The sequence below is a fragment of the Xiphias gladius genome, chromosome 16 (genome assembly GCF_016859285.1).
Source record: "Xiphias gladius isolate SHS-SW01 ecotype Sanya breed wild chromosome 16, ASM1685928v1, whole genome shotgun sequence".
In the NCBI taxonomy this organism is placed as follows: domain Eukaryota; kingdom Metazoa; phylum Chordata; class Actinopteri; order Istiophoriformes; family Xiphiidae; genus Xiphias; species Xiphias gladius.
This window is the reverse complement of record NC_053415.1, coordinates 11,150,890-11,174,248: the sequence shown is the minus strand read 5'-3', so window position 1 is coordinate 11,174,248 and position 23,359 is coordinate 11,150,890. Positions and strand designations below refer to the sequence as shown.

Sequence of the window (23,359 nt, the reverse complement as noted above, 5' to 3'; positions counted from 1 at the left end):
CTTGTCTGAGCAAAACATGATAGTAATCACTATTTTAATTTATTCAAAGGTAACATACAGTCCATGTAAAAATGCAAATTCAATAATGGCAATTTTTGGTTTTGTTTTGCATTACATACATTTACATCTTAACAACTAAGTTGAAGGAATGATTTCACATTTCTGTGAAAAATGCTTATTTGCTGTCACAAAGAGTCAGATAAGAAGATCGATACGACTCTTATGTTTGTCTAATAAGTAAAGGGCTAGAATCAGCAGCTGATTAGTCTAGTTGAGCGTAGAGAGCGGAAGCAGAGCTGGACCACGTAAGGCCAATGTGAATATTGAGGACGTAGTTGAAAACTGTTGTGGAACGCTGTAATTAACTACTTTCAATGGAAAGTAGCTAAAGCCTGCTTGAAAAAGACGCTAAATGTTGCTGGATGACACTATAGTCTAATTAGCCTATTCATGACATTATTGCGTCATATTTGCATTTTGCCTGGTGTCAGCTGGTTTCAGCCCCTTATCAGTTTTCTTCGCTCCTACTCTGTGCTCACATATAGAGTAATTTAATACAGCCAAATTCCCAATAAAGCTGTTTTCATTTACATGTTTTTCTGTTTCTGTTGTCAGACAACGGTACAAGTATGAAATAGTGACATTTCCAAGCTGCTGTTCCGCACTGCGAAAATCCTGAAAAAAAAAATCACGGCTGTGCTGTGATTTCAGCTATATTTACTTGTAAAATGATCACTCAGAGAAAGTTAGAAGCTCATTCACATCTGTGCAGCTGCCACGTGGTCAACTGAATGAGACGCAGAGAGGTGTGCCCGCGGAGGGAAAGCGCGACCCCTCGCTCGTGGTGTAATACTCTCTACGGAAAGTAACTAAGGTTTCTCCAAAAAGTCGCTAGATTTGTTGCTAGGTGCATTTTCACTAACGGCATCTGAGAAGTTGGAAAGTTTAGCAACAAAGGCGCTAAGTTGGCAACACTGCCCGTAAAGGTTGCCCTGAGGACGTAGCAGAAACTGTTGGCGCCAGTTCATTTTGAAAGAACAACGACCAATGGGGAAACTCCAACACTCTACCAGCCAACCATTGCTGTAACTTCATCACTCAGTCGTGGTAATTTGCGTTTGGAAAGCTGGCCTCACTGTTGCGGTCCAGCCAAAAAAAGCTGCCTACCAATAGCTCTAAAACTTAATATTTCTAACACTTTTCACACTTTTTTAATTAAACACACTTTAGAGGTGTTTTTGGTCAGATGATTTTCCACTTTGAGCAAAACTAAGGCGTTTCCCCCTGCTTTCAGTCTTCATGCTAAGATCACTACTGACACAGACACTTTAAAGAATACAAAGTCTGTAACAGCCCTAATGTGTTCTTTACAGAAGATACCTCACTGCCCCACGCATGATATAACCAGTGTCCTTTCACCTCTGCCAAGTACTGCTGAAGAAGTGCAGACAGTACCTCAGCAATATTATTATATTTATCCATATATAATAAGTCATTATGGGCAGAGTTTAAGTGCTGATGAGATCTGTTGCTTTTCCAAAGGATCAAAGCTGAGTGAGTCAGCTGCACCACAAGCCTCTTCTTTACCATATAACAAAAAAATGACTTATGTTCTTATGTCCCATTGACTAAAAAGGGAGGTGGGAGTTCTGGAGGTGGGAAGAAAGAAAAAGATGCCTGCACACCTGGGATGCTAATATACTTGTTTTTTTTTTGTTTTTTTTTAAAAGCACCAGTATGCTGATAATCTGAACAAATTCAGGTTAATTTAATTTTATTCATTCAATTTCTAGATCTTTTTGAATCACTGAAGAAATTGGGAGTTGTGGGTGACTCAAAGGTCTGAGCCCGGGCTAGTGCAGCACAATGTACAAAACTTATCAAATAACAAATATCTTCATCCTAGTATCTAATTAAAATCTATTTTAAAATTCACTTCCATTTCTTTATTTGCCTTATTCTGACATGTTTTGATATTTGCTCCTTAAAAATGGTTTATCTCAGTACTTGGCACATGGCATATACAGTAACATGTCGGCACATGTGCTTTCACCCTTATCTGAAGTACCAGTCATGACATGATTGACAGTAGGTTTGGCATGGTACAATCTTATTTTTGAAAAACAGCGGCACATAAATGTAACAAAATATTTCTTTGAAGACAGCAAAGGCCACTCCCAATGGCTCTTTTTCTCTTAAGTGCATTTTATTTCAATTGCCGATTGAATAGCTATACTTTTAATGGAACAAATGCTGAAATATGAGAATGTTATTGCATTTAACTCCGTTATCGAGAACTCTCTTAACTCAGTCCATTCTGGTATTTTAGCCTACTTTACAGAGAACAGAAATAGCAGAGGAGCTGGACTGAAATTAATGCCAGCCTGTAGCTAAGAGCCATATCCTCGGAGCTTTGAAACCAACAATGTTTAGAAAAGCAGAAGATACATTTCTATTTTTTTTTTTGCCTCAGCTAAAGAATAGTTTAGGGTCACAAGTGAGTCATACATCAGACAAGGACCTCGGAGAGCCCTGTTTTCTGTGTAAATAAGCAGGTTGGTTTATACACAACGCTTTACACCAGGAGACAACTCACCTCAGGCAGAAGACGCATCTCTGCACCTTATTATGATACCTTATGTCACTCAATGGTGGTATCAAAACTGCCTTTACTCCTTTTTTGGTCCTTCTCTTTGATGAAGAAAAGTTGTTTTATGGAAAAATACAGTATATCATTTTTATAGAAATATAAACATATGTGGGATGGAAAAGCAGTAAAAATTAATCAGCCAGTGGTTATTGTATAGCCAAAAAATTGCTAGTAAATCTGTGTAAAAAGGCTGCATTAAAGCTCATTGTGAGATGTACCACACTGCCCTATATGTTCAACCCATGTAACTTCAATTATGCCTGGTCAAGAGTTTCCAATAAAAATGCAAATGAAATGCTTTGAAGCAAAATGACTCATAATGAGTAAGAAAAAAGTTTGGTGGTTGTCTGAGAGGATACAAATTTGAACTGTGGTGACACAGAGGCAGACAGCAGACAGAAACCAGAAACAGGACTGATGAAGCTCTGGAGCCCACAGCCAGTCTCTGGCAGCCACGCTCACCGGTTTGTCCAGTGTGTTAATATGGCCTTTGCAAGGCATCGTGGATCTAAAATATGCCATGAGTTTAGACCAGCAGGGTTGTCCTTTTCACTTTTACACTGATCATCTAGAGTAGATCTGTAGCTGCCCAGAATCAACTGTATGAGCAGTATCCAGGTGGTCAACAATCAAAACAGAAAATAGATCCACTTTAATGCTGTGTCTTTTTTCTTAATGATTACGGAGATATCCAACAGATCAGGAATTCTGCCAGTGTTCACTTTAATGATACAGATGAGAAAAATATGAGGAACTGTTTAGGTTTATCTAGTGGAAAAAGTCCCTGCATTCAGTTATTTCTTACAGCATTAAGAACTGAGAGCTTAAAGATATAAAATAATAGTCCTTGGTACAGAAAAACATTAAAAAACAAACAAACTATAAACTAACAGCAGCCATACTGTTACTATACTATATGAAGGCTTTACTATATACTGTATAGTATATAGTGACATAAGAGTATTGTCGTACACTACCTGTATTACTGGTACATTAGAGATGGTACATTACCATCTGGTTTCAGAATTGGAAAATAATGAAGGGTAAAGCTGCCAGCAGCTTTGTTACACAAAGAAATACCAGAAGAAAGAAGAAGAAAATGTTGCAATGGGAAAATGATTTGGATAAAATAAACTTCTTCTTGTTTAATGCTGAAATCAGTAACTTTTTACTTGCTGTAACCCTCAGTAAACCCCTGTATATTGTGCTCTTGTATAGCAGGTATTTTGGTAATAATGCAACCTTCATCAGAGTGACTCCTTCACACAGTCAATTCTATTCTTTCCTCCTTATCATAAGAAATAGCCTTCACTTCCTTATTCCACGGCAACAGACAGAAAATCATAAGCTACTGTTATACAATAACTGTCTATCACTCAGCTACAATCTGTGTTGCATTAAAGCGTATAGAAATTATTTTCCATCTGGCCAAACATATTGCTATCTTTTTTGATGTGACCCATACTGAAAATAAACAGTTTTCTTGCAAAGAGATGTTGATATCTCATGATATCTCATGTACAATTCAGTACAATTTTACCGCCATGAAAAGAACGCTCTAAAACAAATTTCCCCAAGGCCAGAAAAAAAAAAAAAAAAACACATGTTGAGCTACACTTCTTTCTAACAGAGAAGAGTTTTCATTCATACCTCCACTGACCACATTTGAAAAATGATTACATATCACTATCAGCATAAATTAATGAATACATTTTAAGTTACAGGGTTCTCTTTCATTACAAAATACACGATCTGTAACCAAACCAAACATAAATAAGCAAAGTTAGTAAATATTTGATCAAATGAAATTAACAGCAGCATTGTTGTTTTAATTAAACTGATGGAAATGGAGAGTTACAGTAATTTCTCTCCTCCACCAGATGACAAAATCCATCATTTTCCCTCTCCAAGACAGCAGGTCAGAAGTAGCTTAGTTAAAGGGTACATTTAATATGAACACAAATTACTTTTACAAAACACAAACTGTGTATCTCATTCGGCAAAAATATCTTGAGGCCCAGCGACTGCTTTTTCCGTAACTTTGAACTGTATATACCATGTTTATACCGTCCTGCAGGACAATAAGATGAAAACAACACTGACATATTGTCCCCTTATTAAGGTCCTAAGGACATGATTACACAACCAGCAGACACAGGAACTTCAACCCTGATAACCTGTGCTCAGTTTAAACTTATTTGAGGTATAAGACTATTTTATAACTGGCCAATCATTGGGCCCATTATTTTACTTACCTAACTTTAATTACTGCTAACAAAATGATATCAGGCTATTTAAACTCATCTCAACCAAACCAAAATAGTGTGTCCTTTCATGCTATTGTCAAATAATCCTGTGTTGGTGATCAAACGTAATTTAACATTATAGTTTCATAGTTTGTATTAATATCATTAGATTTCATTAGATTTTAGACTGTTTTAGGCCACTAGAAGGTGTGTCATTGCCACAAACCTCTAAAAAAGTGGCATATGTGTATTATGTGTATATATATATAACTTGTCTTTTCCATGTCAATAGTCTCTGAACTCCAATCTTCAGCTTTCTATTTTTTTCAGTACATCAGTGACATAACAGGAGGTGTGATGTACTTTACAACTAATGCACAAATACAGTATGATGTATTTATAAGAAAACACACATATGCACAAACACAAACACACACTAAAGAGAGATAGTATATGAGAGATTTTTGTTGACATCATTTCAAACTATCCTCTCCTTCCCCAATGTGAAGGTCTTTTCTGCTCATGTCTTATGCAAACCTGCACCTCTATCACACACAAACACAAACACACACCCACACACACACACACGATGAAAGTGCTTTGTTCTGTCTTCTGGGACTGCACATCCAGCAGCCACCTGTCAAGCCATATTTAATGGAGTCTGCGGTGGGCAGTGTGTGTGTGTGTGTGTGTGTGTGTGTGTGTGTGTGTGTGTGTGTGTGTGTGTGTGTGTGTGTGTGTGTAAGTGCTCCAATCTTCAAGCGTGTGTGTGCGTTTGTGTATGTGCTCCAATATTCAAGTGCTCCAATCTTTCAGGTGTATGTGCATGTGTGTGTTTGTGTGTACTTGTATGTCTATACAATTAGAGGACCAGATTGAGTCGGAGTGAGGACATTTTGGGAAAGTGAGGACATTTTAGCCAGTCCTCACTTTCTGACACTCCCTTAAAGGGCTGTTTGAAGGTTAAGACTTGGTTTTAGGGGTCAGGTTAGGATTAGTTTTAGGTTAGGGTTAGTGTAATGGTTTGGATAGGCATGTAGTTGTGATGGTTGAGGTTAGGGTAAGGGCCTAGGGAATGCATTATGTCAATGAAAGTCCTCACAAGGATAGAAATACAAACGTGTGTGTGTGTGTGTGTGTGTGTGCGTGTGCACATTTGTGTGTTTCAAGTGAAGGAGCTTTTTACAGCTTTGGAAATGCAAGGATCTTATGTATTTGCAATGTAACTGGAACTATGTGAGGAGATAAAATAAATGTGCTTATTCCTCAAGTCGTTTCTGGAAAAAGTTTAGAGCTTTGGATTATTCAGTAATACAGTAAAATGGGTTCCTAGAAGGTTTAATTCTAAATCATATGGTTATGTAAAGCTTTAATTTTTGATGAGTGTGTGCCCTGCAAGCTAAGGTCTTTATCTCACCCTGTACAATGCTGCAATATGACTCTCAGAGAATGTACTATCAAGACAGCCTCCCCACCTCTAACGTTAAGGTATGGACTAGAGTTCAAACTACATTGTTTAATGCCAGATGACAATACCCACATTTCTTGAAGAGTTAGCAAAAAACAAATGCTCAAACTTTTTCTCAACCAGTGAGAATCTCAAGGTGCTCATGAAGATGACAAAAAGAAATGACAAGAAAGGAGATCTTGAGTCACCTCAGAGCAAGGAGATAAGATTTCCCTACAAGTAATTACTCCATGAGTGGAATATTTAGGTTCAACAGAAAGTAATCCTCCCATTTATTTCAAGCTGTTCCTTACCATGTACACGTGACAGCCTGCAAAAAAGCATTATTATATGTAATTAATACCTAAAATGAAAAATCTGGGCTATCCAATAGTATTTTCTCAGAGTTTAAGCTGCACACATTGATTATTCTTCTCTATTAGCCTCTCATTTATCATCCGTCTCCTCATTAACCTGCTCTCCCTAAGAATTATTGGGGCTGTAATCTACCGTGTGTCTGTGTGTGCGTGAAGACACATACACACTATTAAAGAAAGATTTTAACATGCATTTACACAACAAGACACCAAAAGACTGGAGAAAATTTTGTTTTCATGAGAACAGTATGGTGAATGTAAGACTGGTTTCTTAAGTGAGTTTTATGTGCAAGATGCAATTACAATAGAGTTTGGAGAGAACAGTTCCTTCCTGATATTTTGTGTTACTGTTTGTATGGCATTGTTCACACTGATGGTTTGGAATCCAAGTTTCAAAAGTATTTGCCACCTCATTCACACCAGTTGGCTGAAATGTATTGAGGGATGACAGAACACACACCTAGAGTGTTACAGTTTGTGGTTTCTGGCTGAAACCCTGTATTTAATGACATAAATGAAAAAAACTGTTATCCAATATAAGTAGAGAATGAGTTGATTGTATGTATGAATGGCTGTGTCTCTTTATGGTGAGGCAAATCCCACTCAGGCTTAGTAAAGTACTATTCAACTTTAGTTTCATTAATTAAGTCAATTAAACTTGGACAATACAATCCAACAATGAGACATTTCAATAATTTAATGGAAAATGTCTGCAATTCAAAACACTTTACAATCCATAGATTTTTTTTTCATTTTAAGTTTTGCTATTTTTCATCACCCAGTCTTAAAGAGGCATGAATGGAACAAGATTATTAAGAGGAAAAGAAATTGGAGGTGAAAAAGCTTTCAAATTAAAGCTCTGTAAGTTCTAGCAACTACCGTCCATGAAGCATGTATGTAAAGACTGAATTTACTGAGAGAGTTTAATTGCAGTGTATCCAATGAAACCAAGCACAGGATTACCAATGATCTTTTCTGTTTTTATCCAGTATCTCTCATTTTAAACCTTTTCATGTACAAAAGACATTTGTTCTTGGAAAAGCCTGTAAAATACAAGAAAAAATTACGCTCATTTGCTTCCTTGCTGAGAGTTGGATGAGAAGATCGATACCACTCTCATGTCTGTCTGCTAAATATGAAGCTAGGGTAAGGGGACAGATAGCATAGTTTAGCAAAACAATAAACTGTCATTTTCACATTAATGTGTACCAGTTTAACACGTTTAATAAGCGTGTTTTGGTACAGTAGTTTCCCCGAGTACACCTGTACCATACTTAAGACCACCTTTACAAGTGGAACCAGGCACGGTTCGTCGATCTGTGCCCTGTTACAGCACATAGAGTTCACACTAATCAAACGAACTGGACTTTGGGGTCAAGTGTACTCAGATCTGGGCCTGGATCCCTAGAACGATAGCCCCTCAAGTACACGAATGTGTCTAAAGTTTACATTGGTAAGCTTAACCAAAACATGGAAGTGGACGGCTATTTACTATGTGAACGCAAGTGTACTCTTCTTCTTTGTGTTTATTGGTGGATTGCAAACCAACTAGGTGTATACTGCCACCTAGTGCATCGGAGTGTGTAGCTATGCAAGTGTACTCAGGAATGCAACAACATTACTAAGGTGTAAGCTGAGCAGCAGGGGATTGGTACAGGCATGGTACGAAGCAATCGTACCCAATATGAAAACGCTCTTAGAGGTGGTAGGAGGTGGATATTTTTACCTTTGGACAGATTCAGACTAGTTGTTTCCCCCTGCTCACCCCATCTTTACACTAAGCTAACCGTATCCTGGAGTGATACTGGTGGTCTCATCTAACTCTCAGCAAGAGAATGCATCAAAAAAACATAAAAATACTGTTATTATTAAGTTTTAATCAATTCTACTGTGATTAAGGCCACTTTGCGCAGAGCATTTTTCATATCCTTAGACAATGCCGGGACAAAATTGGTACAGGTTATGAGTTGCTTTCAGCCAATTAATTTCAGTGTACCTGAGGATGTTTATGATAGCTGTCATTCACAGTGCTATTTTAGATACTACCACTGATGGACATTCTACACATAGCGTATCTAGTATCTATAGTGAATCTTATTAAGAGTTGGATGACAATGATTGGAGCAGATCGGATTTGTAACTACTGACCAATTTCAGCTCCTCTCATTCCAGTACTCATGGGGACAGAACATCTTAAGAATTCATCCATGACTTAGCAAAACCCACAACCTTTATCTGAACGACTTATGGCACGACTTATCTGAGCTCCTGAGGTCATCAGAGGTAGAGTAGTGTAGGTAAGTATGTACTTTGTACTTTGTTCTTTAAAAAAATCTGATCAGAAATGTTTAGACAGGATGCTTTTATCTCACTGAATGCCAGCCAGTCTACAGGAAGCTGAGCTCTTTTGTGCTCTATCTGTCAGCATAAAGCCAAAGAAAATTCTTATCTATGACTTTCAGGAATAAAATGTAGCTTTTTAGCTTTTGAAAATGAAAAACATGTTATACTATTTTGAGAGTATCGTTTCTGGTGGCCATACCTATAAAGCTCTTGATTGAGATAGATACATATATTCAAATATTATATGCAGGATAAACATCATTTTATGCGAGGATATTTCATAACAATTCTTGTTAATATGTATGAGCCCCTTGACAACAAAAGAAAGACAGAGAGAGCATAGGAGGATGAATGGCAGTCGGGTAGCTGAGTGAGATGAAATAGAAACAAGAGACAAAGAGGTGAAAAGAGATGCAGAAGAGAAGTGGTCAAGCAGAGAGAGAGAGAAATAAGGAAAGAAAGAAAACAAGAGTGTAGCCTGAGGAGTGTGTGTGTGTGTGTGTGTGTGTGTGTAGGGGGGTCTGGGCCATTACATCACTGCTGCAGTGGCTGACAATATGAACTTTTTACTTACTCTCTCCTCTCCCTCTTTGTCTGACTCTGTCTATAGTAACTGCAATCGAATGACATGTTGTTATGACTTTCTCACTCTCTTTTGCTTTATTATTGAGGCTATTAATCAGAAATACAATTTACAAGCAATATTTAAAAGTTTTAATCTAACATTCAAACCACATAGTGGATGGGTCAGTGGAAGTCATATGGGATGAAACCTAAGTAGGATCTCGTACAACAAAAGATATAATTACTGTTCCAAAAGTTTCCCTTGCTACTGTAGGCATACTCTGAAATATTACTCTGACATTAGAAATAACAAATAGGAATTTAAAGTAAAGCTATGTCGTAAGTCCTCATGGGAATATTAAAAGAATGTTACATAAGGTTTGAAGTAATAAATTAAGTGAACAAGAGCTCTGGATTTGTTTTTTTAAATTCAGTACTCATTGATAGCATTTCTCACTGCATACTGCTTACATCTTTAATGTAGCCTTGTATAATGATATAACAGGTCACCTGATGGTATAATGACGCATAAATATAATAATCAATAACAAATGTAGCCTCACCTTTTAAGTCTCTTACCACTGTCTTCACAGACATGACGACTGGTCATTCACCTGTACATACGACGGCTCTGTGGCTCTAAGGTTACAGTCAGATTGTGGTTGTGATTGAGAAAGAGCACCTTCATCAATAACAGAAACTAATCTTGACTGATAGGAGGGATGACACAAACTGTGGTCTTCAGGTTGCATAAATATCTGTAATAAGGTCAAATAAAGTTACATTTATTTACATAAATAACAGGTCAAATTTTAAGAACGTGTAATTTTACATAAAGTGAATAGCGCTCTCTCTGTTTGTAGTGGCTTGTAATTTGTAATCAGTGTAATAATTAATATCAGTCCTCCTGGATAAAGGGCTAAGATGTAAACAAAGTGAAATGTGCCCAGGTCAAGATTGCCTGTCTTTATGGTTCAGCCACCAGCTTGTGTGATGGAGGAGTTAGGGGGAAAGGAGAAAGCAGAGGCTAAAGAAACAGGAGAAGGTCAAACAGACCTGCTGGGAAATGCCACTTAGGTTTTGCCTCACAAAGACAGCGGGGGAGAGAGAGACAGAGGGAAGGCTTGCATGTTTTCACATTGGATACTTTGACTGTGTTTGAATGTATGCGTTGTTGTTGAAAACTGATAAACAGCGCCCTGCTAGGCAATAGTGAATGCCAGTGTGTGCGTTCAAAAGGGAGGGAGCAAGTGCAAAAGAGTTGGTGGGAGTGAGGAGAACTAAAGTATTCACAGGAGCTGAATGATCAATATTGATTGCTGACTTTTGTTGTGAATATCTGAGAGACAGCTGTATGAAAAACTGCCAGTGAAAACTGTCACTTGTATTAGGTTAGGACCATCTAAAAAGTAAATTAAATATGAGGAAAGGCTCATTTGACGTGCTGTCTGTGCTGTCAGGAAGCTGCTTAGAGCAGGGGTTTCCAACCAGTGCGGGTGGGTGGGGGATGGTGTTGGGCTTCACAACCAAAGTAGTCAAACCTTAGCATATTATAAAAACACCGGTAGGTCTCCTTTCTCCCAAACCTCCTGTGAGAAACTGTCAAGCTCTCAATGTTTGTTGGTTTGTTTCTTAAATTAATGATAGTTGCTTAGTTGCAACAGTAACAGGAACACAGCACAACAAGTTATATGATGAAGTCTTGTTGAGATGACGTGTAACTATTATCAACCAAATCTTTTTTTGTCTTTCATAACCCTTTTGGCTATTGATTGCACTGACAAGGTCTTAATCAATAACAAATGTAGCCCCACCTTTTAAGTCTCTTACCAGTGTCTTCACGGACATGACGACTGGTCATTCACCTGTACATACGACAGCTCTGTGGCTCTAAGGTTACAGTCAGATTGTGGTTGTGATTGAGAAAGAGCACCTTCATCAATAACAGAAACTAATATTGACTGATAGGAGGGATGACACAAACTGTGGTCTTCAGGTTGCATAAATATCTGTAATAAGGTCAAATAAAGTTACATTTATGTACATAATAACAGGTCAAATTTTAAGAACGTGTAATTTTACATAAAGTGAATAGCGCTCTCTCTGTTTGTAGTGGCTTGTAATTTGTATTCAGTGTAATAATTAATATCAGACCTCCTGGATAAAGGGCTAAGATGTAAACAAAGTGAAATGTGCCCATACTGCAGTTACTGATTATTAACTGCTAAGGGGGCAGAAAGTCTCCAAAACAAACTCACACCAACAATGAGACTTTAGCTAAGCAAGATGTTGCCGCTACCATGTTTGCAATCAGATGCTTACTTTCACATCCAGCCACAGAGCAGCTAGCTCTAGTCAGCTCCTATGCCAAGAGTTGCTATGCCAAGAGTGTTTTATACAAGCCGACATTTTAGTGAACTTGTTGGTCCAAGTAACCCAAAGTTGAAAAAGTTGAATGGTGATTATAATTGGAACTGCTAGCATCTCTTTCAAATAACAATGCATAATCTGTAATACGAAAAAATATCATTAACAAAAACATTGCCTGCATGTAACAGAAATTTAAAGTACACTAACAAACTAAACTTAAAGCCTTAATACGCAAATACTTGAAATCAAGTTGAAAGCAACTCCTCCCACCCCTCCCTCCCCCTTCTCCTGATCACGTACGCTGTCTCAGCTAATGCAGGGAGCTTGCTAGCCTGTGACACAGCCGGTGTGAGGCCTTCCAGCAGCTAATGCTAGCTTGAGGCTTCGGTGCGAGAGGAGTTCCAGACCAGGAGCACATTCACGTACTGATCGAGAGCCGTGAGCTCCCAACCCCCGAGTTAGGCCTTCTCTGATTGGTTAGAAGGGCGAGGCTCGCTCAGAAACTCTAGAATCGAAAACCTCTGCGCTGTTGCCAGGCTGTTCCATGACTCTGGGTCACAGAAGCCTTTGACAGAACCTCTCTACATTAGGATATGTTTTGGGGCATATTTCAATTTAAAAATATTAGAAGAAAGTTGCATACTTTAGCTTTAATAGCCATAAACCAATATATTATATAATATCAGTTTTATCAACATACAGTGTTTAAATGATGATCTAATTAAAACAAGTGCTAATGCATCAGCAAACATTTGTATTGCCTCACCTACACACCCAGCAGACACTGACCAATAAGCATTTCAATGCTGGTTTGGCCAACCCCCAGAGAAAAGTTTATATCTCTTTGGCTTCAGACTGCCATTCATTAGCATTTGTGTCCCCACCATTTCATGCTGGGCAGATTGAATGCACTTAGCGTGTGTGAGCTTATGACCTGCAAGCAGAGGCCACTGGTTTCATATGGGGGCATTTGATGACAGCCATATAAAACCATTGGGCTCTTCACATACCCATTAATAGCCAACCAACCACTCAAGGGATGACGAGGCAAAATACCTGAGGTTGGTGTGTACATTTTTCTCTGGATGGAGTGCTTAACAATTTTTACTTCACCCTTTTGATTTGTCATTTCAAATTGGCAGAGAGGTGACTAGACTTGACACCAGAAATTAATCTGGATATAGTAAATCTACAATGTCTCAGTTAGTGGGAATAATGTGCCTTTCCACTCTACCCCTGAACCGTGTGAAAGTGAAACTGGCCAACAGAATGACTGTCTGGGAGTGTCTAGACATGTCCCCACACACACAAACACACACAAACCACTAATGTAGCCTGTTGTTTTAAACAGACTCAAGATAAATTACTGAACCAATGTCAAATGCAAATGCACATTTTTCTATGTATGCTTGGGCTCTTGAATTCTTCATTAAAATATACAAAATACATCAATGAATTCAGCTAGCTACACACAAAAAAAACCCACACATTGCCACATAGAGACAGAAACAGGTGGGACAAAAGAGAAATGCATCCATTTTGTTTTCTACAGTGAAATTACTATAGTTCCTATATGAAACCGGCACAGTGACGCAGCATCTTTGCAGCAGCATCCAAAGGCATATGCAGTGAAGAGAGGGAGCGGGAGAGACAAAGAGGTTGTTGGGGGGGGGGGGGCAGAGAGACAGAGAGGAAGAGACTGAGAGACTCACCTGGCTAGATGGGATGTTGTCTGTGGCTCAGAGGAAAGGATAACATCCGACACCTGAAAGGGTGAGGAAGGATAAGGAGAGAGAGCAGTAGTGAGGGAGAGAGAGTGAGAGGGGGAGAGAGAGAGAGAGAGAGAGAGGGAGGGAGAGAGAGATTAGATTTGGCTGGCAGTACTTTGGGGGTGCAGTGGCAGGTGGCACCTCAGTTAACATACACACATACACACACACTCCATCAGCATATCTTATGTACAGATGGAAAGGTAGGGGTAGAGGCAGAAGTGAGAAAGTAGTAAGGAGTGGCTGAGGTGGGCGAGTTTGACTGATAGTGGTTTCCAATCAACTTTGGATCTAAAGAAAGCCCTGTGCTATCACAAAGATGGGAATAACAGGGTACACAGGGGAAAAAAAATAGATAAAGTGACAGTAAGAAAAGGGGAGCATTTGTGTGTGTGTGTGTGTGTGTGTGTGTGTGTGTTTATGCTTCATTTAATGCCACATGTGCAGTGTTCATTTGACAGCAGCCAAAAAGACTCAGACATATCTGCTTCTCTTCTCCTCCTCTCTCTCTCTCACACACACACACACACACACACACACACACACACACACACACACACACACACACACATGCACACACATGCACGCACACACACAATGGAAAGCCTCATTAAAGGGTAAACACAATGACATGGCTCCATTTATCAGGTACACAGTCGCACACAAGAGCTGACAAACACTAACTGGCTTTAGTCCAACAGCCACAGTCTGGACATACTGACACATGTAGACACTGTGGGTATCTCAGCAAGAGGGCACTGGGTTCATATTACCATGACTGACACGGAACTAGCAACAGACAACATAAATCATCAATGTCAAAACACTTAGCAGCAAACATCTCCACTAACCAATCCCTTACCATGATCAATTTGGATAGCAAACTGACCTTTTCCTCATTGCTGGACCAAGATAAACAGTCAAGGGTCATTTATTTATCCATATATCACTTCCCTGGATCATAGAAGCAAAACGGTGAGCTCTACCAAGGTCCTTTCATTAATTTCATCACCTTCTTTTGAGCAGTGAGGAAGTTCACCTCAGGAAAAACCTCATCTTACACGCTTGCAATCAAATTCTTCCAGTCATTACACAGAGCTTGTGACCATGGACACAACAAAGATACAGTACTCTCATTATTCCAGCCATTACACACAAGTGGCAGTGCATATGAACTACCTGAACTCTTTCACCTCCTTCATAATTGAAAAAAAAAAAAAAAACTGTTCATGAGGTATTGTTGGATGCTGGGAACAGGTCAACACAAATAATGTGTTTGTACCATGGCCTCAGTCATGAAATCATTGATCCACATTCTTTGTTCATTCAGTGCACATCAAAGTTCAATGTAAAATAAATACATAAGACCGTCATAACCTGCAATAGGTGGAGATACCATCCCCATAACTAAACTGGATCCTCTCCAGACATCTGCTGTGCCATGGTATTCCATTCATGAGTACAACAAAAGAGGAAAGGGGCGGCATAATTCAAGTCTAATGCCCCTGAATGTGCTAGACATAGAACAAGTCCCACTCCAAACACATTCTGGCATAAGCTTTCCTAGACAAGCTGAAGGTGTGATTCTTCAATAGCTGGAACTCATTACCTCGACCCATGAGTCCCTGGTTGGCTGCTGCACAGTGCTGACAATGTAACATGCAAAAGAAATGAAGGAAAACATATTTTACAAAAAAACTCTGCACAGCTGTATTGAAAGCCACTCTTAAAGGAAATCAGTGTTTAATATACAGATTGCAGTAGCTGATTAAATATATTTTTGCATTTGCATTTCACTAATAGGTTGAGCAACAAAATCCAAACATGCTGGGTGGCTTTCACCGTTCTCTAAATATCAGGGTTTCAGTAAACGGATTTTTGTTAAGTCTTATTAGCTACTAAAACACTTGGTCACTAAAACACTTGGTCCCAACTATAGTGCCATTATTTCCACGTGTTCCCCTTACACAGCCTTCATCCGAAAAGGGTCTCCTGGGAATTTTTGTTCTCCAATGGAAGATTTCTTTAAATGTTTCGTTTGTTTGTTTGTTTGTTTGTTTGCTTGCTTGCTATGTGCTGTTGTCAACATTACCAGTTTGCTCAACTGTCGTAGGCACAAGGGAGACATGGTATGGCATCTTACTTATTTACGTGTATTTGTAATGCGAAATTCTCAACTTCTCAACGCAGTCAACTGGTAAGTTAGTCTGCCAATTAACCAGTCAGCCAGACATTCATTCAGCGTCCATGTTGTTTCATAGTTTCATCAGACTAATGCCACTCTGCACCTGATCAAAATGAACGCACAACAGACAACTATTCAGGAACAAAACAGTTACTGGGGATTTGCACCATTATCACACAGTGTCGGTCTGAATTTCCATCATCATTTAAAAAGGTCTTGAAATCAGTCACTCATAGAGAAACTTGCATTGCTTAACTTTTTACCCTCAATGGGAAGTGACTCCAACAAGCAAATTCTCTCATGAATGGAATTCCGGGCTAGGAATTTTCTTATTTTCAAAGATTTCATTTAACAAATCATTAGCATAGATGGTTGTCAATATAATTCAATGCCTTGCTGTAGTAAGACTATTGGAAATATGAGCAGAGAGAACAGCTTATGGCAAACATCCATAGAACTATTAGTGAGTACATGTGTGGCAATCCCTCTAGTTATCTACATTGCCCTTTACTGTTCCCTCCTGATGGATGGGAACTTCAGCAGGCTGTCCCGCTCAGCTGCCTGCCTGTCCTGCTGTTATTCACAAGAACCATTCCTAATCTGATCAAATAGTACTTGGCAAAGAAGCCGGATTCCACGCATGACACACCTCATGATTAACCCCTAAACCCGGCCGCGGTGTCAGAAAAATTACCACTGCTAGATGAAAAGTTTTATTTTGTCAGCAGGGAGTGCAGAATGGGTGAACAGATATAACTGGGTGACACTGAACCTGCAGTCATGCTGTGATGACACAAGCTCTGAGTTAACTAAAGCCTGTTCCACGTAAAGGGAGAATAAAAGTATGTTTATATATATATACACACAATGTGCTTAATCTAATAACACATAAACAATAATAATCTTTTGTGTCTTTATTGACCAGACCCATTAAACGTTCCCAGAGCTGGCGTTCCCAGAAATGCTTCAGCTCAGCTGTGTTCTCAGGATGTCTGGTGTGAACAAATCTCAAGCTCATTCCACAGCATCTCTGTTGGGTTAAGGCCTGGGATCTGACTGAGCCACTGCAAAAGATGGATTTTCCTTGTTTGAAGTCATTCTGTAGTAGATTTTCTTTAAGATCATTGTCCTGCTGCATCACCCACCTTCTTCTGAGCTTCAGCTGCCAGACAGCCACCCTGACATTATCCTGTAAGATTCAATGATAAACCTGGGAATTCAGTTTCCCCTTAATGATGCTCCAGCCACGGTATTTTCACCGGGATGATGTTTTCATGTTGGTATGCAGTGCCCTATTTACGCCATACATAGTGCTGCGTGTTCCTCCCAAACAATTCAACCTTAGTTTCCTCAGTCCACAAAACATTTTCCCAGTAGCGTTGTGGAGTGTGATCAAATGACTTCTGGTCTCTGTTAATCTGACAAAGCTGAAAGTTGTGCATGCAGTGTAGCAATTCAGCATAAGCATTTTTATTTTTTGGCATTTTGTGAGTTCAAGCTGGGTGAAATTTAAAAGGAACTTGACCCTGATCACCTGCTGTTTTAAAAATGTTACCCAATTACCTTTAAATGCTATACTCTGGAGACTGCATGGCTTGCTGTGTCATAATGTTGGTTACTATTACAATAGTCCTCTTGTTGGACGTGTTGTTTGCTTGCTTTTTCTGCTGCCAGAGGCCCTAATTAAACTAGAATTTGTGGGGCATTTCTAAGGCTGTGTTGGGATTATGATTTAACTCCCTAAATTAAATATCGGGATGCAGTCTCAGATTATCCAAATATGGTGATATTAAATCTGTATTATGAGTCATTGTACATGTAATCCCAACAGTATAGGCATTGATTACATTATAAGGTACATTATAATGATTTTGTGCGCAAGAAGTGTGAATATACATTTAATTAAGAGCAGGTATGTTGCCATACAGGTTTCACCTATTCCACTGATTCTGTCCTTTTGGAGAGCTCTCATCTGTGAAATAACTATAATTCACCATCGTGCCAAAGTTCAGAGAGACACACACAATCTACGACAAAGGAAATTAGTAGTTGTCTTGGGGACTAAAACCAACCAGTGAAACAGTAACTGCCAAACGTCAGGTTTGATTTTGTGTTATTAGGGAGCTGATGACAGGTATTTTTCAACCTGGAAGAAACAGCAGGTTATTATGACTCATAAAATTATCATTTACTTTGGACAGATTTGGTCACGGAAAAAGAAACATGGAATTAAACTGATGTGATGAGATTAGATTTAAGCAATTTACACATAAAAAGAAAGACAGAAGACAGACAGATATGAAAACTTGATCCTGTTTATGTTCGCGTCTGCAAAATCCCTGAAATGAGTTTCAGAAATCAAATTTTCCACTATCATCAAAGGACATCAACTTCCATTAGAATAATAAATGGGTATATTTCCAAGGGCATCAGCAGCATATTTCTGTTGTACAAATGAGCCACCAACAGCAAAAGAAGAACTGGCCTGTTTACTGTGTATATAAAATTATTTATACACATTTTTGTACAGAACTGGGTACTGAACATAAATATTTTTTGTCCGTAGCATCAAATATTGAAAAGTGTAGTCTTGTTTACTTCTTTGCTTTTTCTGATTCTCTCGAAATGAGAGAACCAGAAAATGTGACTTATTTTAGACTGTATTAATTGAGGTAAAGGTCATTTGCAGCTGATTCATGCACTGACTATTTTGACACATTTTTTTAATTTAATGTTTTTTCTAATTCTATTTTTTATTTAATATTTTTTTGTTGAGTTATTCCTCTGTCTAACTTAAAAAAAATATGGTTTTGGAAAGAAGTACTGTTTTATGTCATTGTTTTGTACTGAAACTCAAGGATCGTATTAGTACTGGTATCGAAACATCTCACATAATACCCAGTTTTACTTTTGTAATGACAAAATTTCATAAAGACTATCACTGTTGGACCTTTTAGGGGTGTCATTAGCACTTAACAGGAGGTGTTCTTTTATTAGGCCCAGTTTTAGCCACTTTTTCCTCAATCACCTAGCAAAGTTTCTCCGAGCGAATGCTTACATAACAACACAAAGAGTAGTCCTGTCCGTACCTGTGTTTTGGTAAAACACTGGCAGAACACCAAGGTAAACACCAAGGTAAACAGAACACACTCCCAACCTAGAAAAGCAGCAAAAGCACCTTATGCCAAGAGGATATTCACACCAGGAAGCAGCATGACAAAGAAAGCAGGCAAGTAATTGGGGTGAGGAACAGGTCAGGAGAAATAGAGAAACTGAAAAAAAAAGTCATTTGTCATTCTTTTCATGATGTGGAGGGAGACGTATCCAGTACTAACCGGCAGAAACGCTGTGATTGGTCTTGTTTAACTTGTTTGGGATGAAACAGTGGTAAGAACTGTAATGTACCATCAAACTGTACAACAAATGACCTTAAAGAAAAAAAAAAAGGCAGAATTCTCTGGTTCACCTTTTATAGACAAAATGATTATTTGATCTATCAAAATTGATTGTTAGATAAACTGATAAAGAAAATAAATAACATGTTGTACCCAGCTGCAGCAGCTAGACAAATTTAAAGTAACCAGTGCCTTCTATTAAATGTCTAAATATTTGCCTATAAGCCTTAAAAACCCATAGTAGGGGAAGCCTTCCTTAATCTTTCATTGGTTTACTTTACAAAGTAAAGTATTCCTCAAGTTTGTGTATTCACACTGACATATGGCAGCCTGTGTCATTAACAGTTTGTAGCAACAGACACACATAAGCCAGTGGCAAAGTGAGGTAAATGTGGTGTCAGGGCAAGCTCTACTATGTTTCCTCTGTCCTACTGTTCTTCAAGAAGACAGGAAATTACACAGGTCTGAAACACTTCTCCACAGGACCAGTTTAAGGTCAGGACATACTGTAAATAAAGGAAGACAAAGTTCTAGGGAGGCAACTCTCAAAAGACAGAGAGCCTTCATGATATCCCTAACAATCACTGACCGTACACCTCGCCACATGTGATGCACTATCACACCTGAAGTTATTCAGCAGAGAATTCAATCTTCAACTTACAGCCAACTGGTCACATGGTCAAGTTATTACCAACTTGTCAGGTGCTGAATCAAAGTCACTGCTAATATATATCACTGCTGTCTTTGGTAGGTATTTTCCCAAAGCTAGTCCTTCATTTCCCATGAAGGCTCTATAAGTTAATTATGAGTTTTAAAACTGGGACTTTGAAAATAAAAATCATTCCTCATTGTTTGTACTTTTGCCTATGATCTGCATTGTGTGCATGTGTGTTTCTATGGGACTGCTGGGATGTTGGAAAAAGTGAGGCACAGGCAGCCAGCTGGCTGGGTCCTCCCAGGCTGCTGCGGTCTGAACCCACATCAAGTGCTCTTCTGCTGGGTGGGGTTCGGAAGATGCCGCCTACTTTCTTCCGCTGGAGCTCATGGCCCGCATTAAAAATGACTGCTAACCATCACGGTGAGGATGTTGCTTAAACCAGAAGAGCCTTTCTTAATTTGTCTCAGTTAGATGGTGTCTTAATTAGTGTGCAGCTGCTGTTAATTCCAATTTAACAGCTTGGAAAATACAACTAATCTGTAACCATCAGTGTGGTCCACAGTTTCAGCACAATTATCGTGGCAACTAGATTCGTACTCCCATTTATCTTACTGTAAAAAATGGAGTTTCTTGATTTCAATCCCTTTTTTCATGAGTTACATGATTAATTAATATTGGCACAAAAATAGTGGATGTCATTACCCTCAATCAAAACCGTCACCGTTTCACAGGTCAAACTGATAGGTATTCATTGATTAATCATTAATTACTCACTAATTACAGTATCTCAAATTTTAAACACTGAATTATTGTATCATTGACAGTTTACCCAGTGAATAATTCAACGAAACTGACCTGCCAAATATCAGGTGTTATTGCATATTCAGCTTTTTTAAAGTTGTCACATAACTCCCATTCTCTTCCATTTTCTTACATTGCTGCTGGGATGCGCGTTCTCACCTCGTACAATATGGACTAGAAGGGGGTTTAAACAATATTAGTGGTAGTGTGTAAATGGTTACAGACTGTTAACCCCTTAGCTTGAGAGTTTGAAAGACACTGCTACCTTTACTGGAACGATTTGGGCATCTCGTTCTCTCAAGGGTAATCAGCTTACATGTTACTTGTGTGAAGCCCAGTTACAGAAATAGATAGCTGAGATAAAGAGATAGTGACAAACGTAACTGTCATCAGATTACCATCCATGATTGTTAATGCTCTTTTATGAAAAGAATCAGATGGGAAATGCTGCAAAGGAGGGTTTTTGGGTTGCCTCTGTAGTTGTTCACTCTCAAGACATAGGAAGGCACTTGTTTGTCATGCCTAAAAAGTAAAATATTAGTTTGCAGCGTCTTTCATTTTCAAATATGAAATTATAAAGATATCTGAGGCAATGCAATAACAGTTTTAAAAGTTCTGATATCTGGGTCTCATTATCCAAACCCAATGAGCCTGTATTGTCTCTCCTCCCTGTTACAGTAAAACCAGCTTCTACTGCCCCAGTTCAACATTTTGTCTTCTATTGCAAATCCATTTTTAACTAATAACTGTCATTTCTGAATGGTGTGGTGACAAGCACACATGTAGCTTTTTACATCGAGTCACAGCACTGGAATCCCCAATTTCCCTTTGCAAATGAAAAGAGAGAAAAAGAAATCGGTTCTGGGATGAGAAAGGCGAGAAAGAGAGCAAACCCCTGAAAACAACCTTTTTTTACTCCAAATTATGGGAGTGTATTTTCTCTCCCTGTTGTTTTCTTATTCAGTGCATTTCATTTCTTTGCTGTGTTCAAAAAAAGGAAGAGGAAAAAAGTTATTGTAATAACAAAGGTTTCACACATGTTAAAAAATAATTTATCTAGCTATAATCTGATTTTTTCCCGTTTTTCAACTATTTGCTCCCTTCACCCGTTTCTCTCCTCATTTTGCCTGTTGTTATTACACTCTCTGTTTCAGCTGTTTCTCAACAGTCAGAGTTAAAAAAGAAGCCACCATATGCGTCATCAAATAAAATGCCCGCCCTATCGGCGGCAGACGTTGTACAGCATCAGCTGTGCAAGCATTTTCACGGATTCTTTATTGGCTTACATGGGCTGCAATACAAACAGGACCACTCAATAATATTACCAGCAAGCTGATGAACACTCCCTAGTCTGATCTCGCACAAACACACCAGTGCGCACAAGCCTACAGGGTATGCACACACATATGCACGAAGACTCACTAGCAGACACATGTGAACATCTTATGGTTTTGACCCCTCGCTGCGGTTCGATGTAGGCTGATGCAGCTTTCACTGCCACTACAGACTCCAATTTAAATGTGTGGCAAAAACGATCTTGAGATCAGTCTTCATATTATGTTTTTTCAAGATGACCCACATGAGTTTTGAAGAGCACCAATGCTAATGGTGTGCTCAACTCTGAGATGCTAGACAGTTTATTCTGGATAACATATTTACTAACAATCCTCTTTCTGTGCTTCAGTGTAGCAAGTGCACTAGCATTTTCAAGTCCACGAGTGGGGAGTGTCAAGAATAATGTTGTCGTAAAAGGAAGTTATACCCACAAGGATTCAGGTGGGATCTGTTGAATTAAATTTTTTATATAGATAAAGCTGGAAGAAGTTTACATTATCGAAACAGAATCACTACAATGCTCATCATGGTTTAGCTGTTTGCCCCACAGCAGGCAGCTGTTTTCAGTGAAAAAGCTCTAAAAACCCAGCGTACACTACCTGCCCAGCACCAAATGGCAGACGGACACAGTCGACAGAAACCAAAACAGAGCTGAAAAGAGAGTGAATATTGGAATGACTGAATGCTCATGTTGCTTTGTAACTGCTGGATGTGTAAATAAGCAACCGATAACAAGTTTGCCATAACATAAAAGGTGATGATACGTTAATGTTGTGTTCACAACCTGATTCCGCTATCCCCAAGGGGCCATTAAACAAAAAGTTTCAAGTAAACACTGTAAAGAAGACTAATTTGAGATGTCAAAGCAACAAAATTCAGCAAAAGTTTGAGTTAGGATATTTACCTTTATTTCTTAAACTCAGGCTTGAGTTCATCCGACTTAAAATTTAATACTAATGTTACCTTACTCCAAGTTAGACTAATATATTGTTTTATGTCATCACAACTTTAATTAATTCCTGTAATTCACTCTGAGTCAGAGTATCTCACATCTGTATGCTGTACCCACCTGAACATGGCTATTCAAAGTCCGGACCTCAGTCTGCATCCAGACTGAACGGCAAGTCAATCCAGATCCAGGCCATACCTCATGTTATGAATACAATGCCTCAAGAAGTGTAATGTTTTCCATTTTGAAATAATTTTCTGTGGATCAAAA

General features: G+C 38.7%; 1 protein-coding gene across 1 annotated transcript in view; it reads right to left on the bottom strand.

Annotated features, from left to right (window-relative positions):
- The window catches only part of LOC120801642 (microtubule-associated protein 2-like), a 73,038-nt gene that overhangs the window by 29,771 nt on the left and 19,908 nt on the right, over nt 1-23,359 (bottom strand). Inside the window, exon 2 of the mRNA XM_040148802.1 lies at nt 13,710-13,762. The gene's annotated coding sequence lies outside the window, so the exon portion shown is untranslated. The remainder of the gene's footprint in view (nt 1-13,709; nt 13,763-23,359) is intronic.